The sequence below is a fragment of the Salvelinus sp. IW2-2015 genome, unplaced genomic scaffold (assembly GCF_002910315.2).
Source record: "Salvelinus sp. IW2-2015 unplaced genomic scaffold, ASM291031v2 Un_scaffold1962, whole genome shotgun sequence".
Classification (NCBI taxonomy): Eukaryota; Metazoa; Chordata; class Actinopteri; order Salmoniformes; family Salmonidae; genus Salvelinus; species Salvelinus sp. IW2-2015.
Genome location: NW_019943315.1, coordinates 118,245 through 127,933, shown reverse-complemented (window position 1 = coordinate 127,933; position 9,689 = coordinate 118,245). Strand labels below are relative to the sequence as shown.

Here is a 9,689-nt window from a genome sequence, read left to right as displayed (position 1 = left end):
GTTTAATACTTTATTGGTTACTTACATGATTCCAAATTGTTTTATTTCATAGTTTGATGTCTTCACTATTATTCTACAATGTAGAAAATAGTAAAAAATAAAGAAAAACCTTGAATGAGTAGGTGTTCTAAAACTTTTGACTGGTACTGTATATACTTTGTTATCACCATATTAACACTTATAGTCAACAAACTAGAAATAACAAAGTTAGTAAACCCACAATCCAAGTGTACAATCACACAGCTATCATGTACAAAAGCAAGTCAGTTTAGCAGTTACACTGCGGCCCCCGGGCTGCAATAAGAGGAGCCTCCACTGACATACACACAGAAACCACTCTCTGTCTCACTCTCTCTCTCTGTCTCTCTCTTCTGTCTCTCTCCTGCTCTATGTCTCTCTCTCTGTCTCTGTCTCTCTCTGTCTCACTCTCACTCTTCACTCTCTCTCTCGTTCTCACTCTCTCTCTCTCCCTCTCTCTCTGTCTCACTCTCTGTCTATGTCTCTCTCTCTGTCAATTCAATTCAATTCAATTCATAATTCAAGGGGCTTTATTTGGCTATGGGAAACATGCTGTTAACATTGCCAAAGCAAGTGAGGTAGATAATATACAAAAGTGAAATAAACAATAAAAATTAACAGTAAAACATTAACACATACAGAAGTTTCAAAAACAATAAAGACATGACAAATGTCATATTATATATATACCAGTGTTGTACACAATGTACAAAATGGTAAAGCACACACAAGTTAAAAATAAATAAACATAAAATATGGGTTGTATTTACCAATGGTTTTGTTCTTCCACTGGTTGCCCTTTTCTTGTGGCAACAGGTCACAAATCTTGCTGCTGATGATGGCACACTGTGGAATTTCACCCAGTAGATATGAGTTTATCAAAATTGGATTTGTTTTCGAATTCTTTGTGGATCTGTGTAATCTGTAGGGAAATATGTCTCTCTAATATGGCCATACATTGGGCAGGAGGTTAGGAAGTGCAGCTCAGTTTCCACCTCATTTTGTGGGCAGTGTGCACCATAGCCTGTCTTCTCTGAGAGCCATGTCTGCCTACGGCCGTCCTTTCTCAATAGCCAAGGCTATGCTCACTGAGTCTGTACATAGTCAAAGCTTTCCTAAGTTTGGCGTCAGTCACAGTGGTCAGGTATTCTGCCACTGTGTACTTCTCTGTTTAGGCCAAATAGCATTCTAGTTTGCTCTGTTTTTTTGTTAATTCTTTCCAATGTGTCAAGTAATTATCTTTTTGTTCTCATGATTTGGTTGGGTCTAATTGTTGCGTTGTCCTGGGGCTCTGTGTGGGTCTGTTTGTGTTTGTGAACAGAGCCCTAGGACCAGCTTGCTTAGGGCGACTTCTTCTCCAGGGTTCATCTCTCTGTAGGCTGATGGCTTTGTTATGGAAGGTTTGGGAATGCGCTTCCTTTTAGGTGGTTGTAGAATTTACGGCTCTTTTCTGGATTTTTGATAATTAGCTGGGTATCGGCCTAATTCTGCTCTGCCATGCATTATTTGGTGTTCTACGTTGTACACGGAGGATAATTTTTGCAAAATTCTGGCATGCATGAGTCTCAATTTGGTGTTGTCCCATTTTGTGAAATCTTGGTTGATGAGCGGACCCCAGACTTTCACAACCATAAAGGGCAGTGGGTTCTATAACTGATTCAAGTATTTTTTAGCCAGATCCTAATTGGTATGTTGAAATTTATGTTTCCTTTTGATGGCATAGAAGGCCCTTCTTGCCTTGTCTCTCGATCGTTCACAGCTTTGTGGAAGTTACCTGTGCGTGCTGATGCTTCTAGCCGATGGTATGTATAGTTTTTGTGTGCTCTAGGGCAACGTGTCTAGATGGAATTTGTGTCCTGGTGACTGAACCTTTTTGGAACACCATTATTTTGGTTCTTACTGAGATTTACTGTCAGGGCCCAGGTCTCGACAGAATCTGTGCAGAAGATCTAGGCTGCTGCTGTAGGCCCTCCTTGGTTGGTGGACAGAAAGCACCAGATCATCAGCAAACAGTAGACATTTTGACTTCGGATTCTAGTAGGCGTGAGACCGGGTGCTCGCAGACTGTTCTAGTGGCCCGCGCCAATTCGGTGATATATATGTTGAAGAGGGTGGGGCTTAAGCTGCATCCCTGTCTTACCCCACGACCCTGTGTGAAGAAATGTGTGTGTTTTTGCCAATTTTAACCGCACACTTGTTGTTTGTGGTACATGGATTTTATAATGTCGTATGTTTTACCCCAACACCACTTTCCATCAATTTGTATAGCAGACCCTCATGCCAAATTGAGTCAAAGGCTTTTTTGAAATCAACAAACATGAGAAGACTTTGCCTTTGTTTTGGTTTGTTTGGTTGTCAATTAGGGTGTGTTAGGCGTGAATACATGGTCTTGTTGTACGGTAATTTGGTAAAAAGCCAATTTGACATTGCTCCAGTACATTGTTTCATTGAGGAAATGTACCGGTCTGCTGTTAATGATAATGCAGAGGATTTTCCCAAGGTTACTGTTGACGCATATTCCACGGTAGTTATTGGGGTCAAATTTGTCTCCACTTTTGTGGGGATTGGGGTGATCAGTCCTTGGTTCCAAATATTGGGGAAGATTGCCAGACTAAGGACGATGTTAAAGAGTCTTTATAGCTATAGCCAATTGGAATTTGTTGTCTGTATATTTGATCATTTTCATTAAGGACTACATCAACACCACAGGCCTTTTTGGGTTGGAAGGTTTTTATTTTGTCCTGTAAACTCATTCAAGGTAATTGGAGAATCCAGTGGGTTCTGGTAGTCTTTAATAGTTGATTCTAGGATTTGTATTTGATCATGTATTTTTTTTGCTCTTTATTCTTTGTTATAGAGCCAAAAAGATTGGAGAAGTGGTTTACCCCATACATCTCCATTTTGGATAGATAATTCTTCGTGTTGTTGTTTGTTTTCGTGTTTTCCAATTTTCCCAGAATTGGTAGAGCTCTATGGAGTCTTCAATTACATTGAGCTGATTTCTGACGTCACTGTTCCTTCTTTTTCCGAGTGTATTTCTGTATTGTTTTAGTGATTCACCATAGTGAAGGCGTTAGACTCAGTTTTTCCGGGTCTCTATGTTTTTGGTTGGACAGGCTTTCTCAATTTATTTCTTAGATTTTTGCATTCTTTATCAAACCATTTGTCATTGTGTTCATTTTCTTCGGTTTTCTATTTGAGATTTTTAGATTTGATAGGGAAGCTGAGAGGTCAAATATACTGTTAAGATTTTCTACTGCCAAAGTTTACACCTTCACTATTGCAGTGAGAACATTTTACCCAGGAAGTTGTCTAAAAAGGGATTGAATTTGCTGTTGCCTAATTGTTTTTTGGGTAGGTTTCCAAACTGCATTCCTTCCATCTATAGCATTTCTTAATGTTTACTCAGTTCCTTGGCTTTGATGCCTCATGATTGAGTATTGCTCTGTTCAAGTAGACTGTGATTTCTGCTGTGGTCTGATAGGGTGTCAGTGGGCTGACTGTGAACGCTCTGAGAGACTCTGGGTTGAGGTCAGTGATAACACACACACATGTCTCTCTCTCTCTCCTCTCTCTCTCTCTCTCTCTCTCTCTCTCTCTCTCTCTCTCTCTCTCTCTCTCTCTCCCTCTCTCTCCTGTAGCTTGGTGGACTCTCTGAATCGTCAGTTTGAGGCGGTGTGTGAGACCATGTTGGAGAGATAGAGAGTTCAGGCCGGTGGGAAGCCTTGATCTACCTGGCTGCTTCCGGACCCGTCCCATAGTTACGTCCGCGCCATCCAGGCCGGCTGTTCCCAAGACGACGACTGCCTGTTCTCCATATCGGACCCAGGGTAGCATCAAGGGAGGGCCGGTGAGTTTGTGTGTGTGGTACTGGGTATATACCGGGTATCAAACCCATCTGTGTGACTCAGGAGTCCTTTAGCCCTTTAGATCCAATGAATAAGGACTCAAGTCTTCAGGTCAGGAATACAACTCATCATAACAGCACCGCTGGTCTCTCTAGTCATTCCTCCGTTCTCTGTATCCTCTCTCTCTATCTGCCTCTCTCTATCTCCTCTATCTCCCTCTCTCTATCTTCCCTCCCCGGTTTAATCTCTCTCTCCTCTGTCTCCATAACGATGACTGGAATGTTTATTATTATCATCATAACTCACTGTCTCCAGCTGCTCTCCCTGTTCTCTACTTCACGTCATCTCTTCCTCTCTAACTTTCTCTCCCTGTCTTCCTTCCTTTATCTCTCCCTCTCTCCTTCCCCTTATAATCTCCTCTCTCCTTCCCTCTGTCTCTCCTTCTTTATCTTCTCCCTCCTCTTTCCATTTATGTCTCCCTCTTCATCTCTCCCTCTCGAACTCATCTCATCCCTCTCGAACTCATCCCTCCCTCTCGAACTTCATCTCTCCCTCTCGAACTTCATCTCTCCCTCTCGACCTTCAATCCCTCCGCTATCGAACTTCATCTCTCGCCTCGTCGGAATTTCATCTCTCCCTCTCACCCTTCTCTTCTCTGATCGTCTATTCGTTTCTTGGTTATTCTACTCTCTCTGTAATTTCCTTAACTCTCCTTCAGCCGTTCTTCTCCATATCGGGACCCCAGGGTAGCATCAAGGGAGGGGCCGGTGAGTTTGTGTGTGTGGTACTGGGTATATACCGGGTATCAAACCCATCTGTGTGACTCAAGAGTCCGTTAGCCCTTTAGATCCAATGGAATAAGGACTCAAGTCTTCAGGTCAGGAAATACAACTCATCATAACAGCACCGCTGGGTCTCTCTAGTCATTCCTCCGTTCTCTGTATCCTCTCTCTCTATCTGCCTCTCTCTATATCCCTCTATCTCCCTCTCTCTATCTCCCTCCCCGGGGGGAATCTCTCTCTCCTCTGTCTCCATAACGATGACTGGAATGTTTATTATTATCATCATAACTCACTGTCTCCAGCTGCTCTCCCTGTATCTCTCCCTCACGTCATCTCTTCCTCTCTAACTTTCTCTCCCCGTCTTTCCTTTCCTTTATCTCTCCCTCTCTCCTTCCCCTTATATCTCCTTCTCTCCTTCCCTCTGTCTCTCCTTCTTTTATCTCTCCCTCTCTCTTTCCATTTATGTCTCCCTCTTCATCTCTCCCTCTCGAACTTCATCTCTCCCTCTCGAACTTCATCCCTCCCTCTCGAACTTCATCTRTCCCTCTCGAACTTCATCTCTCCCTCTCGAACTTRKTCRCTCCCTCTCGAACTTRKTCTCTCCCTCTCGAATTTCATCTCTCCCTCTCACCTTCTCTTCTCTGATGTCTAGTCGTTCTTGTGTTTCTACTCTCTCTGTAATTTCCTTTAACTCTCCTCAGCGTTCGAATGAGAGAGATACATTGATAGTGGAGATTTTGGAAAGTGAGATTTTGATGAGTGAGATTTGGTATGGAGTGATGAATTGATGAGTGGAGATTTGGATGAGTGAGATTTGAAGTGATGAGATTTGGATGAGTGAGATTTGGATGAGTGAAGATATTGGATGAGTGAGATTTGGATGAGTGAGATTTGTGATGAGTGAGATGATTGGATGAGGTGAGACATTTGATGAGTGAGACATTGGATTGAGTGAGATTTGATGAGTGAGTATTGTGATGAGTGAGACTTGATGAGTGAGATTTTGGATGAGTGAGATTTGGAGGAGTAGATTTGATGAGTGAGATTTTGATGAGTTGAGACATTGATGAATAGAGTTTGGATGAGTGAGATTTGGATGAGTGCAGACTTGGATTGAGTGAGACATTGATGAAGTGAGACATTGATGAGTGAGATTTGGATGAGTGAGACATTGATGAGTGAGATTTGGAGGAGTGAGATTTGGATGAGTGAGATTTGGATGAGTGAGATTTGTGAGTGAGACATTGATGATGAGATTTGGAATGAGTGAGATTTGGAATGAGTGAGATTTGGATGAGTGAGACTTGGATGAGTGAGACATTGATGAGTGAGATTTGAATGAGTGGATTTTGGATGAGTGAGATTTGGATGAGTGAGATTGATGAGTTGAGATTTGGATGAGTGAGATTTTGGATGAGTGAGATTTTGGATGAGTGAGACTTGGATGAGTGAGACATTGATGAGTGAGACATTGATGAGTGAGTTTGGATGAGTTGAGATTTGGATGAGTGAGATTTGGATGAGTGAGATTTGGATGAGTGAGATTTGGATAGTGAATGGGTAAACTTGTGGGATGACTGAGTCCTCCCGAGTGGTGCAGTGGTCATTGCCACAAAGGGTATATAAAAAGTATTGAGATAATAAACTTTTGTTATTGACCAAATACTTATTTTCCACCATAATTTGCAAATAAATTCATAAAAATCCTCAATGTGATTTTCTGGATTTTTTTTTTCTATTTTGTCTGTCATAGTTGAAGTGTACCTATGATGAAAATTAAGGCCTCTCTCATCTTTTTAAGTGGGAGACTTGCACAATTGGTGGCCTGACTAAAATTACTTTTTGCCCCACTGTAATATATTATTATATATATATACACTGCTCAAAGAAAAAAAAGGGAACACTTAAACAACACAATGTAACTCAAGTCAATCACACTTCTGTGAAATCAAACTGTCTTAGGAAGCAATACTAATTGACAATAAATTTCACATGCTATGTGCAAATGGAATAGACAAAAGGTGGAAATTAGGCAATTAGCAGGACACCTCCAATAAAGGAGTGGTTCTGCAGCGGTGGTGACCACAGACACTTCTCAGTTCCTATGCTTCCTGGCTGATGTTTTTGTCACTTTTGAATGCTGGCGGTGCTTTCACTCTAGTGGTAGCATGAGACGGAGTCTACAACCACACAAGTGGCTCAGGTAGTGCAGCTCATCCAGAGTGGCAACATTCAATGCGAGCTGTGGCAAGAAGGTTTGCTGTTCTCGTCAGGCGTAGTGTGCCCGAGCAATGGAGGCGCTACCCAGGAGACAGGCCAGTACATCAGGAGACGTGGAGGAGGCATAGGAGGCAACCACCAGCAGCAGGACCCGCTACCTCCGACTTTGTGCAAGGAGGAGCACTGCCAGAGCCCTGCAAATGACTCCTCAGCAGGCCAGTGTTCCCTTTATTTTTTTGAGCAGTGTATATACACTACGTTCAAAAGTTTGGGTCACTTAGAAATGTCCTTGTATTTTGAAAGAAAAGCAAAACAAATGTCCATTAAAATAACATCAAATTGATCAGAAATACAGTGTAGACATTGGCGTGTCTTTGGCTATGCCGGATTGAAGTATATGACATGCTATTTCTATAAAATCCTTTCTCTGTAATTAATATTACCTGATTGAGCTAATCATGTAAATGTAATTAACTAGAAAGTCGGGCACCACGAAAGAATATTTATAGAGCGTGTTATTTCTGAATAAACTCTTAAGTACCTAGTATATTTTACATCAATAGCAGTCAATATTAATTGTCACCTTATTTCAGTCTCAATCTGAAAGTTTGTAAATTCTTGGATATCTTCACGAACCTGGCTAACAAGTTGAATCAGCAATACAAAATTGGGTTTAAATTATTTATTTACGAAATTACCTAACTAACCACACAGAATTTACATATACACAGAATGAATCATACCTTGATTACAAGTTACGTCATAAAGGAAAACGTCCCTAGCGGACGGAACAGGATATGACAGCTGGTTACCATAGAAAAGGGCGCTGGGTTTGAGTGAAAGGAGCGGGAAGACTGAAGAACAAAGGGAGAAGCGATGTCTCTATCGGGCCGTTAGGCAGCTACTCTATCTGTAAATACAGAATCTTATGCATTCTAATTACCGCCATTTGGAAAAGGAAAATGCAATAAATATTTTACTCTGAGGCTGGCTTCGGTAGGTTGGTGGTAGATGGAAGGCCGTGTTGCCCAGAGTCTTCTATCCTTTGACGAGCGTTTCTGGTGCTAAACTTGTACCCGTTTTAGTAACGTCGTTGTGTGGGTAGACGGTATACCCTGTTGTCCTTTCCCAGTCCACGCTTGGCGGCTGGAGTGAATTCAGAGTTCAAAGTTTTATCCCCGTTGCCATGCTTATATGCTCATGCTATATAACTGGCTGGTATTGTCGAAATTCATCATATTCCGACGTGTCGATCGTCCTCTTCACGTGGGAATTCAAAGCTAATTTCGTTAGGTAGCTGAGATTGGCTTTGCTCTGTAGGTGTCACCTGCCCTTCTAACGTCAAGGGCGTCGCCTTAACGGCGAAAACATACATTACGATTATTTGAGAACATAGCCCAGCAGACAAAATCATTACAAACAGTAACCAGCAAGTAGAAGAGTTACACAAGTCAGAAACATAAAGATAAAATGAATCCTTACCGTTGATGATCTTCATATGGTTGCACTCCAGTCAGGCATTTCGTTTACTCAATAAATGTTCCTTTTGTTCGATAAAGTCTCTTTTATATCCAAAATCTCCGTTTTGCTTTGCGCGTTTTCTTCAGTAAATCCACAGGCTCAAACGCAGTCAAACAGGCAGACAAAAAATCCAAATGTAGCGTAAAGTTCACAGAAACATCGTAGCAAACGATGTTTATATTCATCACTCAGGTTGCTTTTAGCCTAAATAATCGATAATATTTCAACCGGACAATAACATCATCAATATAAAAAGGTAAGAAAGAATAGGTACTCTCTCGTGCGCATCAAAAAGCTCTGTGACACTTGTCAACTCATTCAGACTGCTTCTTACTTCTCATTTTTTCAAAGAATACACGCCTGAAACAATTCTAAAGCCTGTTGAACATCTAGTGAAGGCATAGAAACTGCAATTTGTTCCTAAGTCAATGGATACTGTAATGGCATTGACTAGAAAACTACAAAACAAAAAAGAAACTACTTCCGAATGAATTTTTCTTCAGGTTTTCGCCTGCCAAATGCAGTTCTGTTAATACTCACAGACACTATTTTAACTGTCTTGGAAACTTTAGAGTGTTTTCTATCCAAATCTACCAGTTATATGCATATCATTCTTTCTAGGCCCGAGTAGCAGGCAGTTTAATTTGGGAATAGCTTTTCATCCAAAATGTCGAATGCTGCCCCTCATACCCTAGAGAAGTTTAATGTCCCGGAACAGGAAGTTATATTGTCGTCAAGGCTTAATACAGAAGGGAGAGGAGGGCGTGTTTCATAGTTTATAACCAATGTCTCTTCACGTGGGGGCCACTTGAGTCGGCCGCCTAATTCACTCATGAAACCCAATTCTCACATGTTAGAAGCTAAATCACATTTCATCCCATCACGAATAATTTCATATTCATTAAGTAACCACGCTCATATGTTAATTGGTTGGATTATACCAAAATATGGTTCATTTCCCCCACCTTCTGATGTTCGCAGAATCTCTATGTTAACCAAAGGATTTTCCATAGTCTCATCAGTAGGGTAGAGAGAGGAAAAAAGCGGGGAGAGGTATTTATGACTGTCATAAACCTCCCCAGGCCAGATCATGACAACATTGTATATGTTGTAAATGACTATTGTAGCTGGAAACAGATGATTTTTAATGGAATATCTACATAGGCCGTACAGAGGCCCATTATCAGCAACCATCACTCCTGTGTTCACATGGCACGTTTGTGTTAGCTAATCAAATTTATAATTTTAAAAGGCTAATTGATTGATGAGAAATTGCAAAGAAACGGAAGATCTCGTACAG

At 41.3% G+C, this 9,689-nt stretch overlaps 1 pseudogene; it reads left to right on the top strand.

Moving 5' to 3' along the window:
• Nucleotides 1-9,689, top strand: part of LOC112072569 (disks large-associated protein 3-like) — a 35,822-nt pseudogene that overhangs the window by 14,909 nt on the left and 11,224 nt on the right.